Here is a 26,518-nt window from a genome sequence, read left to right as displayed (position 1 = left end):
TGTCAATAAGAAAGCCAGACCTATCTCTCTATCAATCTATTTATCTATCTATCAATTTATTTATCTAAGGTCCTGGTGCCATCAATCTATTTTATTATTTTGAAAATAGAACATAGATGTCACCAGTTAAGTAGGTTTCCTAACTCACAACCATCCATTACTGTGCCATGAGCTGAGAAATACTTTGCTCTGGGTCTTGCTTTCTAGGAGATTAACCCTAAACCATTTAATTTCAACCCAGTGACATCTTTAACTACTTTTTCAGAAAAGTCCCGCCATAATATCTCTGCATGATATAAATATGGTTGGTGGACTCAAATCAGGGAATCATGTGACCTACCCACTCTGTTCTCATACAAAGGTCAGGATTACACAAACCCCTAAGAGGTAGACATCTCCAAGGGAAACCTTTTAAAAAAATCTTCATAGAAAATGAGCATGAGAAGTAGAAATAAGTTGGATTTTGGAGTCCAATTTCTTCCTCAAATTTCAGCCTTGCTGAGTCTCAGTTTTCTATTCTATAGAGCAGGGAAAATGATATTGCTTGGGACAGGTCAGAGAAGAGCCTCAGATAAATATCTGCCCAAATCCCCATCCTTCTGTAGTTCTTAAATTTTTTTCCTATGCAAATAATTTACTTAAATCTGCCTTACCACTTTTCATTGTGAAATTAATTTAAAAAAACCCCTATCTTTGTGAGCACTTAACGTGTGTTAGGTTCTGCTTTAAGCACTTTACCTGCATTGCTTACATTTATCCTCCTGACAATCCTATGAACTTGGTGCCATTATTATCCCTGTGGAAATAAATGAAGACCAACCAAATGAAAACAAACAGTCTGTTCAGGGCTTGCTACAGGAAGGGAGTCGGCCACCATCCCTCGCATTTGGCAGGGACTCCAGCGCAGTCAGGGGAGTGGGAAAGCTATCAAAAGGGGCAGCCTTCATGTCTCCTCAGATTAGAGGCTGTTGGCACAGAGATGCAGGAGGTGGGCTAACTAGAAGTGGGGCATCTTATGTGATTTGTTTGGGGAGCATATTTAGCTTTCCCTGGTTGGTTGTGAGTTGAAAGGAAGGGCAAAAATCTAGGGAAGCTGGCAGTCTCGGCTACATCCTGACAGTTCTGGATCAGTTACTGCACAGGTGATGGTTTGGCTTCCTGGGCTGGTTGCTATAGAGGTAGAAGGCCAGAGTTCTGCTGTCATACATGGTTTGACCATCATTGGTTTATTGTCCCTTATTCCTACGTTACGGTTGAGGAAACTGAGGCACAGAGAACTTAAATGACTTGGCCAAGGCATTGTAGCCAGTGAGGGTAGAGCTGGGATTTGGACCAGGTGAGTCTGCTGCAGAGCCAGAGCTCAGGTCACCAGGCTCCACCCCAGCTCTGCCTGTCACCTGGGGCCTCTCCGGCTCCTCCCCTTGCCAGCATGTGATCCAGAGCAAGTTGTTTTCCCTCTCTTTGCCTTCCTTTCCTCATCCAACTAGAAAAAAAAAAGCCATCTCCCTTGCAGGGTTTTTATGAGAATTCAAGGAGATAACAGCTGTAAAGTACCTGGCACGTGATAGACACTGTGAATATGTGTCTTACTTCTGAGAGAACAAGAACGAACTTTGTAAAAATAGGTTGGTTTGCAAGGAAGATAGATAATTATTTACATCCCCCAATCTTTTTGTTTGTTTGTTTGTTTTTGAAAAGGACATTTGGAAAGTTTATTTGAAACATATTTCGGGCAGCTTTTCTCAGAAAAGAATAAGGTTTTTGGCTATACACACCCACTACTACTTTTAATAAAATGTCTAAAAACTTACCCATCATTTCTTCAAATCCTTTTCATTGACACTGTCACAGCTTGAAGCCATTTCTGCTATTTTCCTTACTCATGCAGCTCCCATGGAAATCTGCTTTCTATTTACAAAGCCAAACCCGCCGACCATGAGCTGGTGTGATTAGTTAGAAATTACCGTAGCAGGATGCCTTCCCTAAACACAGCAGAGAATCTCTTTTATCCTCTCAATAACTAGCTCGTAGCCCTCAAGTTAAAGCATTTGGCCTTCATAGTTGGCTTATTTCAGGTCCAGTCAGAGACCAGTAATTTGCCTGGCCACATTCCTGGTTACTGGAGGGGCTGCCTGTGCTACTTTGGGCAATGAATGGCCCAAGCTGAACCTCTGAGAACCTTGGAGAATCAAAATGCAGGAACCTTGATATTTACAAGGAAATAAAGCTGAGCTCATAGGGACAGAAAGTGCAGGGGAATAAAGATTGGATGAGACTTAATGAGTTATTTAGAGCAGACAACTACTTGTGGCTCTGCACACTCTCTGTGTAACCTGAGTGGATCACAACTTTCTAGAAAACAGCACTCATCTTCCCAGGTTGCTATGAGGTTTAAATGGAATAACAGATACAAAGTGCTGTAATAAACTCCACCCACACTGAGAGTGGCATGCTATTTCTCCAACAACCATCTTACTGAATGGTACAAAGATTCCACAGGGTAATTCACCAGTGTAGACAACAGCCAGAGGCATAGATTTGGCTAAAGTTATTGTCAGAAGACCCTTTGATCTTCTAGAAAAGTGAGAATCCGGTAAAAAAAGAACTAAATCCCTACTTCCATAGTAGGAAGTCAATTTATGCTGGCTAATACTGAAAAATCACACGTAGTGCTAAGAAAGTGTGTAGTTTATTGAAATACAGGTAAAAAACAAGAGCAACAGTTTATAAAGTTGCAAAAGATGGTCTCCTGGAAATAAAAACTTGAGATTGTGGGTGATGAATAGGGGTTTGTTTGGGTTTGGTTTGATTTTGGTAATAATTCTGGTAGCACTATTTGACTCCATATGTATACATGTCTAACTTTGATAAAAATAAAAACTGAATTATAAAAATTATGGTATTTGGGGCTTCTCTGGTGGCGCAGTGGTTGAGAGTCCGCCTGCCGATGCAGGGGACATGGGTTTGTGCCCCGGTCCGGGAGGATCCCACATGCCGCGGAGCGGCTGGGCCTGTGAGCCATGGCCGCTGAGCCTGCGCATCCGGAGCCTGTGCTCCGCAACGGGAGAGGCCACAACAGTGAGAGGCCCGCATACCGCAAAAAAAAAAAAAAAAAAAAAATTAACAAGACTCTTATAAAGATTTGTGCAGTAGCATGGGATTGAAGACTTCTGCATAATCCCAGAAAGAAACAACCTTTGTCAAGATAGAATTCTGGAAGGGAAAGTGTGCACATGATTTGAACCCTGGAATTTTAACTCTGTCTGCTGGGAACCATGCAGCCCTAGAACTTTCTAGCTCAGGCGGGATGGAGAACACCAAAGATGAACCCAACCCATTAATGAAAACCACATGGCTGACATACATGTACACGCATATACATAAAAAACAACCAAAACATGGACAATGAACTGTGATGTTAATCCCTGGCTACTTCTCCCTGAGAAAGTAACACAGCCATTCTTTGATGAATCCTTCCTGGGTGTTACACATTGCGCTTGAGTCATAAAAGAGATGACCAATTGCTCTCCTTTGTTTTAGGACTTTATTAAGAAGTCTTAGTATTTGGTTATGTTTCCTACAAATACCATGTTTACATTCTGAATCTTCATCACTGATTTCTAGCATGGGCATTCTTGCCTCCAATTCACTTGGCTGACGCTAGCCGTGGGTGTAGATTCTTTTTTTTTAACATCTTTATTGGAGTATAATTGCTTTACAATGGTGTGTTAGTTTCTCCTTTATAACAAAGTGAATCAGCTATTTATACATATATCCTCATATCTCCTCCCTCTTGTGTCTCCCTCCCAACCTCCCTATCCCACCCCTCTAGGTGGTGACAAACCACCGAGCTGATCTCCCTGTGCTATGCAGCTGCTTCCCACTAGCTATCTATTTTACATTTGGTAGTGTATATCTGTATATGCCACTCTCTCACTTCTTCCCAGCTTACCCTTCCCACTCCCTGTGTCCTCAAGTCCATTCTCTATGTCTGCGTCTTTATTCCTGTCCTGCCGCTAGGTTCTTCAGAACCTTTTTTTTTTTTTAGATTCCATATATTTATGTGCTAGCAAACGGTACTTGTTTTTCTCTTTCTGACATGCTTCACTCTGTATGACAGTCTCTAGGTTCATCCACCTCACTACAAATAATTCAATTTCATTTCTTTTTATGGCTGAGTAATATTCCATTGTATATATGTGCCACATCTTCTTTCTCCATTCATCTCTCGATGGACACTTAGGTTGCTTCCATGTCCTGGCTATTGTAAATAGAGCTACAATGAATATTGTGGTACATGACTCTTTTTGAATTGTGGTTTCCTCATGCTATATGCCCAGTAGTAGGATTGCTAGGTTGTATGGTAGTTCTATTTTTAGTTTTTTAAGGAACCTCCATACTGTTCTCCATAGTGGCTATATCAATTTACACTCCCACCAATAGTGCAAGAGGGTTCCCTTTTCTCCACACCCTCTCCAGCATTTATTGTTTGTAGATTTTTTATTATGGCCATTCTGACTGGTGTGAGGTGATACCACATTGTAGTTTTGATTTGCATTTCTCTAATGATTAGTGATGTTGAGCCTTCTTTCATGTGTTTGTTGGCAATCTGTTTATCTTCTTTGGAGAAATGTCTATTTAGGTCTTCTGCCCATTTTTGGATTGGATTGTTTGTTTTTCTTGATATTGAGCTGCATGAGCTGCTTGTAAATTTTGGAGATTAATCCTTTGTCAGTTGCTTCATTGGAAAATATTTTCTCCCATTCTGAGGATAGTCTTTTCATCTTGTTTATGTTTTCCTTTGCTGTGCAAAAGCTTTTAAGTTTCATTAGGTCCCATTTGTTTATTTTTGTTTTTATTTCCATTTCTCTAGGAGGTGGGTCAAAAAGGATCTTGCTGTGATTTATGTCATAGAGTGTTCTGCGTATGTTTTCCTCTAAGAGTTTTATGGTATCTGGCCTTACATTTAGGTCTTTAATCCACTTTAAGTTCATTTTTGTGTATGGTGTTAGGGAGTGTTTAATTTCATTCTTTTACATGTAGCTGTGCAGTTTTCCCAGCACCACTTATCGAAGAGGCTGTCTTTTCTCCATTGTGTATTCTTGCCTCCTTTATCAAAAATAAGGCGACCATATGTGCATGGGTTTATCTCTGGGCTTTCTATCCTGTTCCATTGATCTATATTTCTGTTTTTGTGCCAGTACCATACTGTCTTGATTACTGTAGCTTTATAGTAAAGTCTGAAGTCAGTGAGCCTGATTCTTCCAGTTCCGTTTTTCTTTCTCAAGATTACTTTGGCTGTTCAGGGTCTTTTGTGTTACCATACAAATTGTGAAATTTTTTGTTCTAGTTCTGTGAAAAATGTTATTGGCAGTTTGATAGGGATTGCACTGAATCTGTAGATTGCTTTGGGTATTATAGTCATTTTCACAGTGTTGATTCTTCCAATCCAAGAACATGTTATATCTCTCCATCTGTTTGTATCAACTTTAATTTCTTTCATTACTGTCTTATAGTTTTCTGCATACAGGTCTTTTATCTCCTTAGGAAGGTTTATTCCTAGGTATGTTATTCTTTTTGTTGCAGTGGTAAATGGGAGTGTTTCCTTAATTTCTCTTTCAGAGTTTTCATCATTGGTGTATAGGAATGCAAGAGATTTCTGTGCATTAATTCTGTATCCTGCTACTTTACCAAATTCATTGATTAGCTCTAGTAGTTCTCTGGTAGCATCTTTAGGATTCTCTATGTATAGTATCATGTCATCTGCAAACAGTGACAACTTTACTTCTTCTTTTCTGCTTTGGATTCCTTTTATTTCTTTTTCTTCTCTGATTGCTGTGGCTAGAACTTCCAAAATGATGTTGAATAATAGTGGTGAGAGTGGGCAACCTTGTCCTGTTCCTGATCTTAGAGGAAATGGTTTCAGTTTTTCACCATTGAGAGCGATGTTGGCTGTAGATTTGTCATATATGGCCTTTATTATGCTAAGGTAAGTTCCCTCTATGCTTACTTTCTGGAGGGTTTTTATCATAGATGGATGTTGAACTTTGTCAAAAGCTCGTTTTGCATCTATTGAGATGATCACATGGTTTTTCTCCTTCAATTTGTTAATATGGTATATCATGTTGATTGATTTGCTTATATTGAAGAATCCTTGCATTCCTGGGATAAACCCGACTTGATCATGGTGTATGATCCTTTTAATGTGTTGTTGGATTCTGTTTGCTAATATTTTGTTGAGGATTTTTGCATCTGTGTTCATCAGTGATATTGGCCTGTAGTTTTCTTTCTTTGTGGCATCTTTGTCTCTTTTTGGTATCAGGGTGTTGATGGCCTTGTAGAATGAGTTGGGGAGTATTCCTGCCTCTGCTATATTTTGGAAGAGTCTGAGAAGGATAGGTGTTAGCTCTTTTCTAAATGTTTGAGAGAATTCTCCTGTGAAATCATCGGGCCCTGGACTTTTGTTTGTTAGAAGATTTTTTTTTTTTTTTGCTGTATGCGGGCCTCTCACTGTTGTGGCCTCTCCCGTTGCGGAGCACAGGCTCCGGACGCGCAGGCTCAGCAGCCATGGCTCACAGGCCTAGCCGTTCCATGGCATGTGGGATCTTCTCGGACCGGGCACGAACCCTTGTTCCCTGCATCAGCAGGCGGACTCTCAACCACTGCGCCACCAGAGAAGCCCATGTTGGAAGATTTTTAATCACAGTCTCAATTTCAGGGCTTGTGATTGGTCTGTTTATATTTTCTATTTCTTCCTGGTTCAGTCTCGGAAGGTTATGCTTTTCTAAGAATTTGTCCATTTCTCCCAGGTTGCCCATTTTATTGGCATATAGTGGCTTGTAGTAGTCTCTCATGATACTTTGTATTTCTGCAGTGTCAGTTGTTACTTCTTTTTCATTTCTAATTCTATTGATTTGAGTCTTCTCACTTTCTTTCTTGATGAGTCTGGCTAATGGTTTATCCATTTTGTGTACCTTCTCGAAGCACCAGCTGTTAGTTTTATTGAACTTTGCTATTATTTTCTTCATTTCTTTTTCATTTATTTCTGATTTGATCTTTATGATTTCTTTCCTTCTGCTAACTTTGTGGGGTTTTTTGTTCTTTCTCTACTTGCTTTAGGTGTAAGATTAGTTTGTTTATTTGAGATCTTTCTTGTTTCTTGAGGTAGGATTGTATTGTTATACACTTCCCTCTTAGAACTGCTTTTGCAGCATCCCATAGGTTTTCGGTCGTCGTGTTTTCCTTGTCATTTGTGTCTAGGTATTTTTTAATTTCCTTTTTGATTTCTTCAGTGATCTCTTGGTTATTTAGTAGTGTATTGTTTAACCTCCGTGTATCTGTAATTTTTACAAATTTTTTCCTGTAATTTGTGTCTAGTCTCACAGTGTTGTTGTCAGAAAACATACTTGATATGATTTCAATTTTCTTAAATTTACCAAGGCTTGATTTGTGACCCAAGATACGATCTATCCTGGAGAATGTTCCATGAGCACTTGAGAAGAAAGTGTATTCTGTTGTTTTGGGATGCATTGCCCTATAAATATCAATTAAGTCCATCTTGTTTAATGTATCATTTAAAGCTTGTGTTTCCTTATTTATTTTCATTTTGGATGTTCTGTCCATTGGTGAGAGTGGGGTGTTAAAGTCCCCTACTATGATTGTGTTACTGTTGATTTCCCCTTTTATGGCTGTTAGCACTTGACTCATGTATTGAGGTGTTCCTATGTTGTGTACATATATATTGACAATTGCTATATCTTCTTCTTGGATTGATCCCTTGATCATTATGCAGTGTCCTTCTTTGTCTCTTCTAATAGTCTTTATTTTAAAGTCTATTTTGTCTGATATGAGAATTGCTACTCCAGCTTTCTTTTGATTTCCATTTGCATGGAGTATGTTTTTCCATCCCCTCACTTTCAGTCTGTATGTGTCCCTAAGTCTGAAGTTGGTATCTTGTAGACAGCATATGTACAGGTCTTATTTTTGTATCCATTCAGCCAGTCTATGTCTTTTGGTTGGAGCATTTAATCCCTTTACATTTAAGGTAGTTATCAATATATATGTTCCTATTACCATTTTCTAAATTGTTTTGGGTTTGTTATTGTCAGTCTTTTCCTTCTCTTGTGCTTCCTGCCTAGAGAAGTTCATTTAGCATTTGTTGTAAAGCTGATTTGATGGTGCTGAATCCTCTGAGCTTTTGCTTGTGTGTAAAGGTTTTGATTTCTGTGTCGAATCTGAATAAGATCCTTGCTGGTTAGAGTAATCTTGATTGTAGGTTTTTCCTTTTCATCACTTTAAATATGTCCTGCCACTCTCTTCTGGCTTACAGAGTTTCTGCTGAAAGATCAGCTGATCTTTATGGGGACTCCCTTGTATGTTATTTGTTGCTTTTCCCTTGCTGCTTTTAATATTTTTTCTTTGTATTTAATTTTTGATAGTTTGATTAATATGTGTCTTGGTGTGTTTCTCCTTGGATTTATCCTGTATGGGACTCTCTGTGCTTCCTGGACTTGATTAACTATTTCCTTTCCCATATTAGGGAAGCTTTCAACTATAATCTCTTCAAATATTTTCTCAATCCCTTTGTTTTTCTCTTCTTCTTCTGGGACCCATATAATTCGAACGTTGGTGCATTTCATGTTGTTCCAGAGGTCTCTGAGACTGTCCTCGATTCTTCTCATTCTTTTTTCTTTATTCTGCTCTGTGATAGTTATTTCCACTCTTTTGTCTTCCAGGTCACTTATCCATTCTTCTCTCTCAGCTATTCTGCCATTGATTCCTTCTAGAGAACTTTTAATTTCATTTATTTTTTTGTTCATCATTTTTTGTTTGCTCCTTAGTTCTTCTAGGTTCTTGTTAAACATTTCTTTTATTGTCTCCATTCTGTTTCCAAGATTTTGGATCATCTCTACTATCATTATTCTGAATTCTTTTTCAGGTAGACTGTGTATTTCCATGGGTGTAGATTCTGTGATTATCTGTTCTGGCTGTTACACCCATGCTCTCAGCTCTGATGACCATGTGCTTGGCATACTGTAACAAGTTGAAGGATGCCTTAAATTCCTTTAGGTGGGAAAAACCATTTCTGGCTTGGAACTGGAGAGGAAATCCTCCTTTGTTGTAAAGAAACACAGGCAACAAGATATTTTCTATGCAACACACTTACATTCTCCCAGGAGCAGAGATTTCTCATGACACTGCTCAAACATTCCAAACTTGGTATCATCCAACTTACAGTAGACTATTTAAGCTTTTCTCTTTTCCTCTTTCCATCCTGGACAGATGATTGTATAATGTTAGCAGTTGGCAATTTCTCCGAGGTGCACAATGGTTTATCCATTCTCCTTCCCCCATATTCTGGTAACAAAACTCCCTTTACAGTTGAGAACCCATTCCATGAGATTTAGAAGTCTGTTTTCCCCAACTCCCTGCCCCCACAGGGAAAGCAAAAAGATGCACTTTAGGCATTTAGTGAGTAGAAAGAGGGGGAAAGCCAGTGTGGTAGGAAATTCCATCCTCAGGACTTTAACAAGTAAGAAGTTACAGGAACAGGCAGCATCTCATTTGCTTCCAGGACCTCAGCCTTAGCACACATAAATTCTGATATGACTGTTTCAATGGCTCTTCGTTACTTCCTACTTTTATTTTAGCCTACTGCAACTGTTTCCAAACTTTTTTGATGATCAGGCTTACCTGAAGAACTTCAAAATCAAGAAGATTAACAAAATGAATCCAAATATTCTGGAATGAGATATAGGAAATGGGTATTTTTCAGAAGCTGCCCAGATGGTTCTTAACAGGAGCCAACTTTGGAATTCACTGGCCTACATAAACAATGGCATCCATTAATTAAAGCATGAATTAAGTGATCAAATTTCTGATCACTGCAGAAAGGTGGACCTCAGACAGAGTCACGTGATGTTTTATGGCATCCATGTGCATGCCCACTGTAGGGCCTGCCTTCAGCTCATGTCAAAGAGAGCAGAATAAACTCCACTTCCCACTCTACAGATAAGGCTGAACCTAGGACAAACACTGACATTACAGAATAGAGATGCTCCAAGCACAGAGCAGAGAGGCTATATGTTGCAATAGAACCTAGTTTAGGCTAAAAGGAATTAATGGCTAATGTTTTTCAGGCTGTATTGGAGAGATAGTATTACTCATTTCACTAGACAATGGAACTCCCTGACTCTTCATACATGGTAGCTTTTAATAAGCATTTTTAATATTCTTAGCTCGTTATCTATCTGTTTCTCCCAAACTTTGAGAGAATTGAGAGTTTTGGAGACAAGATCAAGCCATTCTCTTACCCAGTCTCTGGGGAAGCAATCCTATGGCCCTCAGTCTCAGCCCTCCACACCTGCTGTGTGAATTAAGGAGTGCCACTGGGGCAAACACATGTCATTCTGACCTGTGCCTCTCATTCCCTTGCTGTTGCTAATTCTCCCCTTGGTCCCACTTTGTGAGTCTTTCCATGCTTCATAATGAAGTGTGCTCAGAGAGCTTCTCATCCTCAGGAGATGCAGCTGCTGTGCTTTGTGAGGGTGTGAGACTCTCTGATGTGCTGGCTAGCTATTCCAAGCACCCAGTGAATCATTCCTTTCTTGACAATCTGGTTGTGCAACTCTGCCTGATCATATTATTTAGCAGCAGATAATTTGGAGGGAGAGTACGTTTTCCATTTGCAGTGTGACACAGTATCAGAATCAATCATCACTATTAGCTTGATGCAAATACTGTGTATATCAGGATGAGCCAGGAAGGCACCATGACCCTTGGAGAGGAGCTGGCTTTTGTACAATCTTTCTGTTTCATGTGACAGTGCAATGCCATTGAAAATCTAGCTAATTTGTCTTTCTTGCTCCCTAGGCTCCCTCTGACATAAATTATAGTGATGCTTAAAGTGTCACCAGATTGGTAATTGGAAGGACACTTGGCATGTTTGAGAAGGGTTCAGATGGAGAGATAAATCTATTGGAACGTTGTTGAGCTGCTCTTCCCAGAAATTTCCTTACTCCTGCTTGGATGGTTACAAATTGACTAATAGAGTCATAAAATATGGTTTATATTTAGACAAAAAGACAGAGATTAAGAAGTCAAAACAAATTGTTTCTACAACTGAGGATAATGTATAAGCTGGAAAAGAATTAGAGATACAGCCAGAAACAATAAGTTGAGAGACAACCATGGACCAGGTTCTTTTAAAGGCTAACAGAGAGAAGTATGTGATCTCTGCTAGGTGTCGGCAGACTGTATGCTATGATTTGTTCCTTTGTTCTTATTTCCATTCAGATATCTCTAATATATTGTGTGCCTTTCCTGATGGGGCCGTAACAGAGATATATTCACCATTTTGTATAAAGTTGATAATTAATAAACATTTCAATATCAAACACATCAATATTAAGCATATTAAAACACAATCTCATGACCTTGGGGTAGGAAAAGCTTTCTCAAACATGACGTATAAAAAAATTACTAACCATAAAGGAAAACATTTGTAATCTGGACTACATTAAAATTAAACATTGAACAGTCACTTCAGAAAAGAAGGCTTTAAATGGCCAATAACTATATGAAAATTTGCTGAACTTAATTAGTGAAATAATTTAAAAATACAATGTGATACCAGTATGCCTCCACCAGAATGGCTGAAATGAAAAAGATAATACTCTCTGTTGACAAGGATGTGAAGCCACCATAACACTCATACACGGAGGGTGATATTGTAACTTGATATAATCATTTTGGAAAACTATTCCATAGTATGTATTAAAAGTGAGCATATATGCACCTATGAGCCAGCAATTCCACTCCTAGATGTATAACCAACAAAAATGTGCACATATATTCACCTCGAGACTGTGAGCAGCAGCAAAAGATTGAAACCCAAATATCCATCAACAGTAGTATTTACACAATGGAAAACCATACAGCATTGAGAAAGAATCAACTGTAGCTATATGCCACAACATGGATGAATCTCACAAATATAGAGTTGAGTGAAAGAAACCAGACATAAGAGACAGCATAGAGTGTAGGATTTCACTTGTATAAATTTCAAAAACAGGCAAAACTAATCTGTAGAGTTAGGAATTAAGATAATGGTTATATTTGGAGGGTAATTAGGGACTGGAAAAGGGCCCAGGGGGGCTTTTGGGGTTCTGGTAATGTTCTGTTTCACAATCTGAGTGCTGGTTACTCACTTGGTAAGAATTCATCAAAGTGTATAATTATCATTAGTATAATCTTTTCTGGGTGTATTCCATAATAAATTAAAAGTTAACATTAAAAACCCTCCACAGATGAATGGATGACCAAAATGTGGTATATCCACGAGATGCGATATGATTCAGCCATAGAAAGAAACGAAGTACTGACACATGCTACAACATGGATGAACCTTGAAAATGTTCAGCTAAGGGAAAGAAGCCAGTCACAAAAGACCTCATGCTGTATACTTCCATTTACATGAAATGCCCAGAATAGGCAAATCGATACGGACAGGAAGCAGATTAGTGGTTGCTATGGGCTGGAGGGAGGACAAACATAGAGGGACTGCTGATGGGTATGGAGTCTCTTTGTGGAGTGCTAAAAATATTCTGGGCTTAGACAGTGGCATTGCACAACCCTGTGAACATACTAAATATCACTGAATTGCATACCTAAAAAAAGACTCTTACCGTGTGTGAATTATTTCTCAATTTTGATAGATCCTCTGGAGTGTTGGCATATCATATGCATGAGCCTGCATTTCCACAGCCATCAAGACACATGGATCCTTTAGGTTACTGATTAGCTGACACAGCCTGTCTGGATCATTCAAACTATAGATTCCACATTAGTTTGACTAACCTGAGTCAGAAATCTTAAACTTTTCTTTTATATAGAGCATGGCATTATCACTGAAGGCTTTGTGGACCACCAATCAGTAGATTGGGGTTAGTCAAGTGTTATGTGCATTGAAGAGCATTAAAGCTCTGCTATTTCTAATAATTTGTTATTCATATGCCCACAAACACATATCTGTTATAGAATGTTTGTCTATAATTGGTCACCCAGTGGGAAAAACCTAACACTTGCCTAATGAATAGACATAAATTAAGGTTCTCAAAGCAGGATTACTCTTTGACCTAGTAATCTGACTTCTTGGAATCTATCCTAAAGAGATAATTAGAGATGCTTGCTCAAATTAAATGCCCAAGCTATAAGGAAAGAGCAAAGAGGGGTGGAGGCAGGGCCTTTCAACACACAGGAGTGATTCTGGGCACAGGGTCTGAGGGAGTCAACCTGCTCACCCCATCTCCAACCCCACACACATACCCTGGAGTTTAGAGAAATGCTGATAACGGGATTTCATAAATATTGAGCCAGACATGCCACAGGCACTAATCCAGGTAGTCCACCAAGTACGTGATAGCAGATTTCCTGCCTCCTCCCTCTTTTCCTGTCCTCTCCAGTCTTCTTGCCATCCTTATCCCAGTTGCTCAGGGCCTGACCCTGGCTAAAATCCCTAAAGACTACACTGACAAGCTCTTGGCCTTGACCAATTAAAGTTAGCTGGGGAGACTTGATCCGGAAATCTGTCTAGAAGTGGCATGGGGCTGTGTAAATAAATGTTTGGAAATAGGACAATGAAAGTAGCTGGAGTGTTAAAACAAGGACAGCCTCACTCATTCGCACCAGTGAATTCTCTGCCAAATGTTTGCTCTCCATCCTGTAGACACGTGGAAGCTAAGTGAAAGGAGTGGAAGGAGGAGAAACTGGGCGACCTCATCCCTCCTTGTTTAGTTTCCAGCTCTTTGAAGAGGAGCATGGCAGGGCCAGAGCAGGTGAATTTCCTATGCTGGCACTCCACGGAATTCCAACTCCTGTCTTAATGTAGTGAGAGGCAGTGTCAGTATTTTAGAGGCTATGTACTTGTAACTTGTTCTACTTTCTATCTTAAAGTCAAAAGAGATTCCAACAGCATAAGAAAATATCCAAAGGAGTGTGTAATAACTTTAAAAATTATTTAATTAAAACTAGTTCTATAAATGTAGCAAATGTTTATTATTTAAAAAGTTATATTTTGCCCCACCATTCTGTCTCACTCCCCAGAAGTAACAATTATTCATAATAGCTTCAATGGTTTTGTATATACCTATATGTGGATACAGATAGATTTCAGTACAATAAAGCAGTTGTTCTCAAACTTTAATGTAAGCGATCATCTGGGAAGCTTGTTAAAAATGGAAATGGGACCCAGGTTGTTTTACAAACAACCTGGAAGATTTTGATGCAAGTGGTCTGCAGAGCAGACCATTGAAATCCCTCTCTTCTATTGTTCTTTGAATTCTTTGGAGTCAAAGATTATAAATCTCATGGCTTCTTATAATGTGGTGAAGTGATACATCATTCCAAATCTTCAGATGTACATCTGCAGAGGCAGCTTTCTTGACTGGGAAGGGATTTCATTTTATAAGGTAAGAGGTGTGTGTGTGTGTGTGTGTGTGTGTGTGTGTGTGTTTGCATGTCTAATTTATTTTAGAATTGTTTTAGAATTCACTTCTAAAAACCTATGTGGAAAAATTTATCAGGGCCAGACAGAAAGGAAGGAGGTATACTGTTAGAAGGGAAAAGACGTCTAATCTCTGTTTTGCATGGGAAATAGGGGAATTATTTCCAGAACCTTAATGCAACAACAATAAACAGTGGGCGCAATGACAGACTTAATGTTAAGAATAAATAAAAAAGGAAATTAAAAAGAGAAAACCTAGTAAGAAAATGATTGTGAGAGATGGACTAAAAATTTAAGAGTAGAAATTTTGAAAATGAATAAAAGAAAAAAATATTTTAAAAATGAATCAATAAAAGGATTAAAGTAAAAATTCAAACAGATGCAAAGGGAAGGATTTTTAGAGACAAAAATTTAAACACCTTCAGCTCAAATGCTAAAATGAAAATCAAAATGAATCCAAATTTCTGTAATGTAATGTAAGGTAGAATGGTAAAAATAAAAACAAGGAAAAATAATAAAAAGGGAAACTCTGGCTCTGAGCTCAGAAGGTCAAATATCGAATGGGAAAGCAGCTAGATAAGACTAGACACTTCAAAAGGAGGAAAAACACACCAAAATGACATAACAAAAAGCCATTTTAAAGTTGAGATATTAAAAACAACAATAATATCAACAATGAAAAGCATAAGCAAACAAGTAAATTGCTGCTGGGGGAGACTGTGGACTCTTCCTGGCCCCAGGCAGGTGTCTTTTAGCTGCGAGACTGAGGTCTTCACCACTGAGCTTGGAGATCAGAGCTGCAGCCCAGACGCTATTGCAGAATGTAAAGGCTGAGTTCCTTTCGTCAATGTCAATTTTTGGTGGGTCTGCAAATGCAAGGAAGCAACCAGTAGCCTCCTTCTTCTCCTATTTCCCCCACTGCCAAAAATCTTACTTTAACACCCTGGCTTGCCATTTCCTTTTAGGTCACCTTCCGTAATCCGTGTAGATGATTGAGCAGGGATCCAGCTTGTTGGAGCAATTGGGGTTGTGGCAGAGAGAGCTCGTCTTCTCTCCCGGCACAGGTCCTGGGGTGGCCCTGAGTACTCAGACCTCCATGACCTAAACTGAGTCACCCATCTTCCCCCCAGATGTGTTCCTCCCACCCCAAGTTCGTTCTGCTGCTTAATGTGTAACCATTGCCCTAATCAATGAAGCAAGTCACCTCACAGTCACTCTGGACTGCTCCCTCGTGTTCACTTCCACACTCAGTTGGCCACCAGATGCTGCCTCTTCTACCTCCCAAATCTCTCTTCTATCTTCATCAACCCCGCACTTTTCAAGCCCTCACTGTAAGTGAGATGGGTCTGAAGAGATAAGCAAGGATTTTATGTTCCTTGTTTGGGTGCTGGGAATTAATGAAAACAATAGTTTGCAGAGATGGGTACCATCTCAAAGGGCGGGGAAAATTGAGAGTCAGAAAAAAGATTGGTTAGCACTGGACCCAGGCAGATGTGCAGATGCCAGATGCCAGCTCTGCCCGGTGCTGCCCCCTTTGGCACACTTCTCTGAGTGTGGTGTCATCTTAAGCAGCAGAGGTGGACGGTCAGCTTCTCCACTGATTGAAGAGAGTCTGAAGAGACAGTCTTCAGAGTTCCTGTCTTGCTTAACATATGTTTTATTCAAAGGAGGACCAGAAGGACCAGAGACAATGGAAAGCTTGGGGCCAAGAGGCTTTTTAATAATCCGTGTCAATCCCCCTCGCCTTTATCCTTCCACAACGGAGCAGACGTGGCACAAATCACATATTACTACTATTAATACAGAAGCTTCAAGTCAAGGGACGGCACGACATGACCCAGAGCCTTTTCTCATACTAATCTGATTAGATACTCAATCTTCCTCTGTTCTCTGATTCAGGCCAATGCTTAGACACCGCGGCATTTCTGGGCTCCTGAGAGAAGCGCTGCAGCTTACCTCGCATCAAGGCACTTTGAGTTTAAGATGCTGCGAACTGACGGTGTCTGGAGGGGGTTACAGGGGTGGGAGAGGAACATGTGGCTGCAGAGATTTCTGGCCACAAATTCCGACACTGACATCCCCGGGAAAACACTGCTGCTTGTTTGAAAAGCAGCTCCAAGTGGATGTCATGCTGACGGTAATCAGATTTAAAATTAGCCTTAAGAGGCTTTCATCAAGGGAGGCTTAATTGTAGGGCCCAATCAGTAGACAAAATATTGCGACGACAATTTTGCTGACAACGTAATTCTAAACAAACCATTTCAAAGTGGGTAAAATCTTCTCTTTGGAGTCACTCAGGTTTTGAAGTCACTCAAGCCTTCCTCCCTTCAGACCCATCTCCTCATTCTCCAGGTTTTCTGATTTTAAATGTATACATTTAGAATTTGTAAGACTTCCTTTCTCCGAACTCTAGGAACTCTTATTTTTTGGCCGCATACAGCACTGTGGAGTGGGGAGTACCCTGCTTACCTGCTCTGTGGTCCTGGGCCAGTTACTTATCCTCTCTGAGTCTTGGTTTTCTCACCTGTAAAGTGAGCGAATAAAGCTTACCTTGAAAGATTGTTCAGAGGTTTAAAATAAATGAGGTATGTGAATCCATTTTTATTTCCTTTCTCTTTCCCAAACCCAAATGGCTCTGGGTGCTCTCTGCCCTGATGTCCCTAAGGTCATTGCTGCTGGAATTTTTTTCCAATGATTTGCAAATAGGATTATTTTGCTTGAGGTCAGCAAGCAGAAGGATATCCCCCCGTCCCCATCCCCCATATCTAGTTCAGTGATTCTCAGTTGGGGAGGATCTCAGTTTTTCCCCCCAAGGGATATTTGGCAATATCTGGAGACATTTTGGGTTGTCACAACTTGCTGGTCGGGGTGGGGTGAAGTGGAGAGAGATACTACTAGAATCTAGTGGGTAGAATCCAGGGGTGCTGCTAAATATCCTATAAAGCCCGGGAGAGCCCCGCATAACACAGGATTAACTGGCCCTAAATGTCAGTAGTGCCATGGCTGAGAAACCTGGCCCTAGAGGATGGTATATATTCTTATTCATGAGTTCCTTGAAGGTAAGGAATGTGCCAGATATATCTTCCTTTCTCATAAAGAAGGTTTGAAAGAGAGTTGGGAAAAATACCCAAACAGGATTGCTCTTACTACTGAGTGTAGGGGAAGAGTTCTATTCAGCCTGACGTGGCCTGCATTTCTTTCCTCTTTGGTCTTCAAGTTGGGCTCTGTATTTCTCTAACATCCTGCATTATCTCATTTCCTTTTGACTTGAAGTATTTCCTTCAACTTTTCCCCATTTGATATATGGGATTTACTTAAGTGTGTTATCCTTCTCATCTGTTCATACTGGATACTGAGAAACACAGAAGCACGTATACAGGAAACAGACAGAGATATCCTGGTATATGAAGTTGAGGGTGCCCAGACTGACCATGGGACATTTCCAGAAGTCCTGGGAGTGGCCATGTGAAAGAAGATGCCAAACATTAGAAAAAGCTAAGGAGGCTCACTGGATGAGACCCCAAGGAATCCTGGCTACAATGAGGGCAGAGTCGTATGGATAGACTCATTTTCCCTGGTTGATTCCATTCAGTTGATGATACAAATGCATATAAATATGTGATATATTCTCAATTACACAGTGTCTATCTATCGTCTATCTATCTATCTATCTAACAGATGGAGAAATGCCTGGAAGGGGCGTGTATTAAAATATTGATGTGGTTATCTTGATTAGAAGTGATTTTTTTCCCTGTATACTTGCTTCTGAATATTCCAAATTTTCTATGAGTATTTTATAAGTTGAATAAAAGTAGACAAAATTTCAAAAGAATTTGAAGAGCCATTTTCAACACATCTGCCTGATCCTTATACTCTGAGGATTTCTCCTCCTCTATAAATCACAAGTTAGATGTTGGCAAGCTGCTGCTAAGAGATAAATTGCTCTCCCACTGCCCCAGCTGAGAGTCATGTCTGGGTAACAGCTGCTTCGATAATTACTTTATTTGGTGATGGATGAATTCTTGGTTGCTTTACAGATGTTGAAATGACTTTGGCCAAACGAAATTGCATGTATGCCTGTTCATTTCTCCTCACCCCTCTCACAGTGGGTGTGGGAAATAGATAGCCCACTGCAGGACAGAGGGATGGCGTGACCTGACCTTCCTGTCCAGAGGCAGCATCAGCCTTGGGTGCTTGCTCTTTGGAGACCCGCACAAAGCTGTCAAATGCGCCAATGCAGCAATACCGCCCCACAGCAGGCTCTGCTGGGGTACGAAGATCCACTCCCGAAGTGGCTCTTACTCCCTCTTCTGCTCTGCACTCTGCAGTGATAGCAGATCGCTCTTTTCCAAATGTAAACAGGAAAATGCAAAACCCAGTCTTGTGAAGGAATGGTCTCACTTCTCAAAGGGCCACCAGTCTGTAATGGGGAAAGTGCTGGAAAGCTATTTTATAGGAAAAACCACAGATGCTCCTTGTCATAGGGAGTGATCCGATGGCATTCACTGAAAAAGCAAACAGGCAGCTCTCTTTTGTATTTGGAGGGATTCCTCATAAATTCTGGGCATGTACTTTGGAATCTAACCTTAAAGAGCTACCCTGGCAGCTTTCAAGGACCACAATGATCCCAAAGAAAATGAGGAGGTAGCTGATAAAAAAAAACTTAACTGAGAGCAACTATAAGAGAGAGAGATGGGCCAGGAAGAGAAGAGTTGGAGAATCCAAGATAAATCAGTCAAGGCGTGTAGGGAAGTTTAAGAACAGTGTGAAAGTTCTCTTACAGCTTATGACCAGAATAAGGTATTACACACCCCTGGTGAAAAGTCTAGGAGAACTGATGCAGCTGGAGAGAACCTGCTCAGGTGTGAGGTTGAGCAGGTGATGCACGGGCTGAGGGACAATGACAGCAACGGCAGGACCTTCAGCAAGCTGGTGTATGGCGTGCAGCTCCTAAGAGAAGCTTCTAGAGAAGCTTCATGTTTCAGAGGTAAGGGATTCCACCAGCAAAATGCAATGACCTGCTTCTCCTCATCCAGGAGAGAAACGTGAAGTCCCAAATTTAGGTTCAAAAAACTGTATAGCATAAGCATCAGAAGGTGAAGGGGTCCACCACACATTGTCCTTTTGAGTCAGTAGAGGGCACTGTGTCAGAGAAAGCCCCAGATTCAACTCTCTCCTTACTATGTGACCTTGGGGAGTGATCTAAACTCTCTGAGCTTTGAATTTCTCATCTGTGAAATAGGTAACAACACCAGCCCCCTGGAGAGGAAAATGATGTACTGCAAGGAAAACGTGTCGCCCAATGCCTGCCAACCAGATGGTCAGTACATGGCAGCCAGAAGCACACAGGCACCACGCTTCTCATGTCCAATAAAGGTAGATACAGAGAGCTCCCCTTTATTCCTGGTGCCACATGGAACACCCCTTGGCTTCCGACCTTGCCGTTGCTAGTTCTGCCTGGCTCCTTCATGTTGACTTAGTTTCCACTTTAGCTCTATTCCTGCAGATTGGGCCACCGATTCTGGTTGTGCAGGTAACACCCAGGGTCTGGACCACTTGTTCAACATCCACTACTACCATACAGGAGAGTGGGGGTAAGATCTGAATGGTGGAAATAAGACAGTAGCAATTCATGAGGGCGAAGTGTGAAGGGTACAACGAGATCCACATGGTCAGCAACTAGCCTGGGAAAAGTGTTGGAGTGTGGCCCAATTCTCAGACTCAAAGGGATTCAAGTGGACGTGTTTGACTTTTTGGCATCAGAAAAGTCTAGCTGTGAGTATTTACTATTTACTATTTTTTGAGTATTTACTATACTCAAGACACTGTCCCATGAAACTTATAAACATGATTTAATATAATCTTTCAATAGTTGTTATAAAAGAATTGTATAGACAAAATTTTATAAACCAGGAAATAACTAGGTCACACAGCTAGCAAGCACTGGAACTGGAATTTGGCACAGGACTTCACAGCTTATATTTTCTTAACAACTGTGCAACCATGATATTGCTCCAAAGTTAGGCTTTTCCTCAACATACATGTACATTCTCATTTTCTCTCTCTCTCTCTTGTATGTGTTTTTTTGCTATCATATTTTGTGCTTTTGTTTTTAAAAATTATATTTAGTAGCATCAGACCTTGCTAACTCTCTTAGAATTTTTGGTCGATAGTACTACCTGGTTCCAAAAATGAAATGAAGTGAAATGAAATGAAGTAAAATAAAATAAAAATCGATTGTGTTCTTAAGTTTTAATTATGCAAAAATTCTCTACAAATTCAGTAAGGTCTTGTTTGCTGGACTGTCACAGTTTTAGAAAACTGTGATTCGTTTCAAGTGACATTTTAAGTGGAACACCATCAAACCAGAGTTTATTTATTGAAGGTGAGCTAAAAACCATGTGTCTTAGTCTGTTCAGGTTTCTATAACAAAATACCACTGACTGGGTGGCTTATAAGAACAGAAATTTCTCATAGTTCTAGAGCCTGGAAGTCCAGGATCAGGGTGTCAGCTAGGTCAGGTACCTGTGAAAGCCCTTTACCGGTTAGCAGTGACATTAGATATTCTCATCAGTCATATCAACATGGTAAATTATATCAATGTTAAAGAGTATTACAAAGTTACTTTCTTTTTCCATAGATTTTTATCTTCATTTTACTTTCCTGATATTTATTTTCTCCCCTCCCACCATCTCTTCTCCTCATGTGAAACTGTGACTTTGTATTTGCCAGTATATCATGCTCACCTTTGTATTTTCAATTATTCTGTGTCATTTTATTTTAGGCAGATATCTTATAACCAGCATTTGTCCAGATTTTGTTTGTTCAGGCAATCTGGGAAAGATCTGGTCTCGTTTCTATTTTTGTATTTATACATTAGGCTTCAATTATACATCCTTTTGCCTTTAATTTTTCTGTCTTTGCAGTGATGATCATTTCACCTCTTTTACAGCACACACATATATTCTTTTCTGAACTCAGTTTGATCCTAGTAATTTGATTGATTGATAAGCTCAATCATCTTAAAAGCGAGGCACTTTTACTTGCTGCTGTAAAATAAATAAGTCACGGGATGTAATATACAGCATAGGGAACAGAGTCAATAATATTGTAGGGCTTCCCTGGTGGCGCAGTGGTTGACAGTCCGCCTGCCGATGCAGGGGACACGGGTTCGTGCCCTGGTCCGGGAAGACCCCACACGCTGCAGCGGCTGGGCCCGTGAGCCATGGCCGCTGAGCCTGCGCGTCCGGAGCCTGTGCTCCGCAACGGGAGAGGCCACAACAGTGAGAGGCCCAATTACCGCAAAAAAAAAAAAAAATAATAATAATAATATTGTAATAACTCTGTATGTGACAGTTGGCAACTAGACTTATTGTGGTGATCATTTCTTAATGTAGAAAAAATATCAAATCACTATGTTGTACACTGAAAACATATAATATTGTATGCCAATGGCAATTCAATAATAAACAAACAAACAAATAAATAAAATGGCTTGCAAAAGGAATTAAGAAGGAGAAGCTGGAACCAGAGAACCTGGATTCAAATCCTAGTTTTACCACTTATGTTTTGGCCAAGTCACTTCTTCTAGTAAGGTGTTAACTGCTGCATTTGCCGAACGTGATAGTGATATTGCACTTACATAAATAGAAGAAAAGAAATTAAAAAAAAAAAGAGTGAGGCACCTTGGAAACATGTTTAGCCTGGCCTCCCTGCCTCTGGACACACTCTTCCTGAACTTGCCTTTTGTGCTGCTGTCAGTATGAAAGTGGTGATCTTAAAACGCAAATCAGGTTACTCCATTCACCTAAGTATCTATGGCAGTGGCCCCGGCCACATAAAAGATATAGTTCCAACTTCTTGGTCTGCCATTCAAGGTCCTCACTCTCTTTTCCAAGATTATCTCCTACTTTTCTCTCTCCCACACTCATGTCTGTTCCAGCCATAACCCATTTCCTCTTTCTATTGCCTCATGCTGTTACCCCTTCCAGAAAAGCCCTTGATCAATTCTCTTAGAAAGAGTTGATGGAGTGCAGTTAGGTGCCTGGCACTGGGCTCAGGGTAGGGCATGAAAGTGGTGAGAACAGCTGGCCAGGTGCCCTCTCTCATAGGGTTCCCGGCAAGTGAGGAAGACAGTGAAAGCTCAATGACCATAAGTAAAAGTGGCTCTGGGAACACAGAGCCGGAGCCCCCAACCTTGACTTTGATGTCCAGGGAAAAAAATGATCATACTGGGACCTGAAGGGTGAGTAGAGAGTGAGCCTGGCCTTCTTTCCCTTGTCACCTGGTGGCTTCCTGCTCATCCTTCCAACCCTCTCTCAGGCCTCACTTCCCTCCAGGCAGAAGAAGTCACTTCCTGCTCCGTGTGCTAGCTCAGTGTTCTCTACACTAAGATCCTTTTAGCTCTGGATTGCGTTTATTTGTCTGCCTTTCCTGTCCTAGGCTATGAGACTCTAGAAGGCCGAGTCACTTGTTTACTTTTGCATCCCTGTGCCCTGTGCACGGTGCATAGCGAGTGCCTGAGGAAAGTGCAAGGGGATTCAGTTCCTGCACCCTGCTTGTCTGTGCCCAGCACCTCTCCTAGCCCTGGACCCACCCGGTGCATTCCTGAACCTCTTTCTCTGGCCAAGCTTTCCTTGGTTGCTCGACTTCCAGACTCCTCTTCTGATTCTTCTATACTTTGTCCCTAAACTGACTCTAGCATTCAGAATGCCCCTTCTCTGGTACCTGTTTGCTTCCATCCCTCAAGGGGCTTCGGGGGGGGGGGGTAACTCTTTTCATTAGCAAAACAGAGTGGCAGACAAATAGCACCTACTAAGAAGTGTTTATTGAAGGTGTTGTGTGCTTTTAATAGCATGTCCTCTCCGAGATTTGGTGCCTGGGAAAGGATATTTTCTTATGAGGTGATAGAAATTTAATTTAAAAAATGAGAGCTACATATCCCAATTTGCTTCCTTATCTACATTGGCTTCCGGGAAGCCCAGATTTAGATTTAATGTTCAAGCAGATCAACTACACGTCATGTTTCTGGTAGAATTACTTCCTTCCTTCGTTTGGGTGTGTTCTGATTAAAAACATTTAACATTCATTTTACTGTCAGAAAAAAATGTAATTCCATTAAAAGAAAAATATAGGGTATAACTATATTTTCATATAGAATTATACCATATATCCTCCACCCACCCACCCATCCCCCAAGTTTATTTTAAATTGTGGTTTTATTGCAAGTTACCTCAAATATTTATTTCAAGAGTATGTTCAAATTTAAATTTTTCTCCTTTCTTCCTTTCCTTTGCTTATTATTTTCCTTTTTCATAAAACAGGCTGAATTGGTTGAAACATGCCGTATAGTTGAACTATACTACAGATCATTCAACCACTGTGTTACCATCAAGGAAAGGAGAGGACGTGAGGGAAGGAGAGGGCATGGATGGGGGAGCAAAGGGATGGGAGGGGATTTACTTACTGAGCGATGACAATTTCCAGGCCCCTCATCCACAGGTTTCTCAAGTCATGAGATTTCCATTTTAGAATGAGGTTTGGCTTCCATTTCTTTGATTGGAGAAGTCCAACAAGCTGTCTCATGATGTCCCCTCACTTTTATTTCTAAAATCTCCCATTTCTCCTCTCTTCCTGATTTTAGGTAACAGCCTTGTTATCTGCTTACTCACCCATTCCAGAAATTCAGGCGTCATTGGCATTCTTCTCTCTCCTTCACTAAAAAGGCAGCTAACTCTGCTGTTTAATGGCTTTACTCTCCTCCCCTTTCCCATCGTTTATACCAAAGTCTGGCTCAAATGGTTCTTGCTTGGGACTATGTCGATCACCTTCTTGCTAATATCTCTTCTTTCCATTTCTCCCACACTGATCTTTCCCCCACATGGGTATTTTGTCTTTGTGATATTTCTGAATGGCAAATCTGACAACATCACTCCTCTGACTACACTCTTTTGCCCTCAAGTAAAATCCCTGGCCAACCATCTCAGGATTTTCATGATTTGTGCCTCTTACATCCTCTGCAGTCTTCTCTCCCTTCCCATCTCATATCCATCCTACATACTGGCCACACTAAATGTTTTACAGATTCTGGAATAGTCACCAGTTTTCCTGCCTCCAGGCTCTGTTTGTATGTTTTGCTCTACTTGGAATGTTTATCTCTTGCGTGGCGAACAGCTTCTCTCTTTCAAGACCTAATTCAAGTTTCTACTCCTCTCTTGGTTTCCCTTACCCCACTTTCAAGCGTGTTGAGCACGACCTCCTTTCTACTACTCTATGTTGTACACAGTTATATAGTATCATTTCCACACTGTGCTGCAATTATTTGGTTTTATATTCGACTAAATTACTTGATTATAACCTTCCCGATTTTACAAATTTTATTCTTGTTGCATTCCAGTGTCTAGCTCTAAGCATGTTTTTGATTATCATAGGAATATTTTATTTCCTTTAAGCTAAAGGTTTATAGTAAGTTAACGGTTTAAGTTAAAGATTTCATAACTAAGACAAAATTGATAAAAGGCATGTATGGCAACGGTACAACTGCTCAGTTCATTATAAAAGCAGGTAGGTAGGATATGCTTGAGTTGCTAGTTGGAAGGCGGTTTACAATGGATTTGCAAATAGACTCAAGAAGCATTCAGCCTTGCACTTTTTCTTCTGCAATAATCGTCAGATTTTCCTGCCCTTGGTCACTTTTGTGTTTGAGAGTGCCAGTTAATTACCCATTCCCCTATAGGTTCTGAATAAGAATAAGAGAGGGATTAAAATATCAGCGGATTAAAATTCAATGATCAGTTTTATTTCAGGTAAAGCTGAATTGGAGGATGCAGCTTAGGTTTCACGACAAAACTGGGCTCCTCCTTCAGTGCTCCCTTGGCTTTGGCTGATTTGTCCAAGCTTAGAAACCTGTGGCGACGGGAGCTGAGCTGGCTGTGGGAAGCCTACTGGCTGGGAAAGTTGCCTTTGGCAGCCTAGGCTGAGAAGATGAGGTGGGCAAATGTGGACAGCAACCCTGCACCATATTGCCACAAAATGAAGGAATGATGTCACACTCTCTGGACCTCACCAGTCCTCAAGAGGAGGGTCTACAGGGATGAAGCAGAATGCTTTAATAGCCCTGAAAGGGTTAGTTTCTATTTAACACACCAAAGCAGGAGCAACAGAACAGAGAAGGGTTTGCTCTTCCTAGCAAGGGTCATAGGACGATCAGTCACTTAAACTCAGTGTCCCAGGACCTCAGATATCTTGGTCCAAAGAGTTCCCCTGTTTATGGATGGAGTCAGATAATTCCTAAGTAGAAAACGGTATGACTCTGTCTGCTTTCTTTTACCTAACATTTATCATTTTATCAGGATGATGGGTAGATGAATAAGCGCTCCTGACACGAGGGACATACATGTTAATATCACCAAAGCTTAATGTAAAGGAGGTATCAACTTGACACTCAGGTGTGAGTGCGCTGATGTAAAGCGTAATCGCTTGGGAATTACCGGGGTTATAAAGGAGGTCTTGTTTTTTCTTTTTTTCCTGTAATGTCATCTCAACCAGGACAATTTGTAATTGCACATCTGGGTAACAATAAACAGCAGTGACCTGGAGGCATCTAACACTTCTATTGAGAGTCGAGAGTGGCTTGTGCTGTAGATTCTGCAACACTGGGACCTTTCTGATACCCCTTCCAGCCCTTGGAGTTCATGATCCAGAGATGCCTCCAATGGAACTAACCTCAGAAAAATCCTTTGCTGGGCTCTTACCCATATTTCATTAATTCATAGTTAGATTCATCTAGTTCTGGCTTGACTGATTTCTGGTCTCTGGGTCTGCATTCTTTTCCTTTGCTCACTGTACTCCTTCAAAGTGTGATGTGTTTCATTTGGTCAGTTCCATAAATTATATAATGGTAAGGAAGAAAAAATAAAAGAGAAAGTCACCATCAGGAGGCAACAGTGTAAAATGAATAGATCGTATTATTACATAGTGGGTCTGATTTTTGTAGGTGACTTGAGGTGGTCTTCT

This window comes from Grampus griseus (genome assembly GCF_964374135.1).
Source record: "Grampus griseus genome assembly, chromosome: 9".
In the NCBI taxonomy this organism is placed as follows: Eukaryota; Metazoa; Chordata; class Mammalia; order Artiodactyla; family Delphinidae; genus Grampus; species Grampus griseus.
This window is presented reverse-complemented; position numbering follows the sequence as displayed.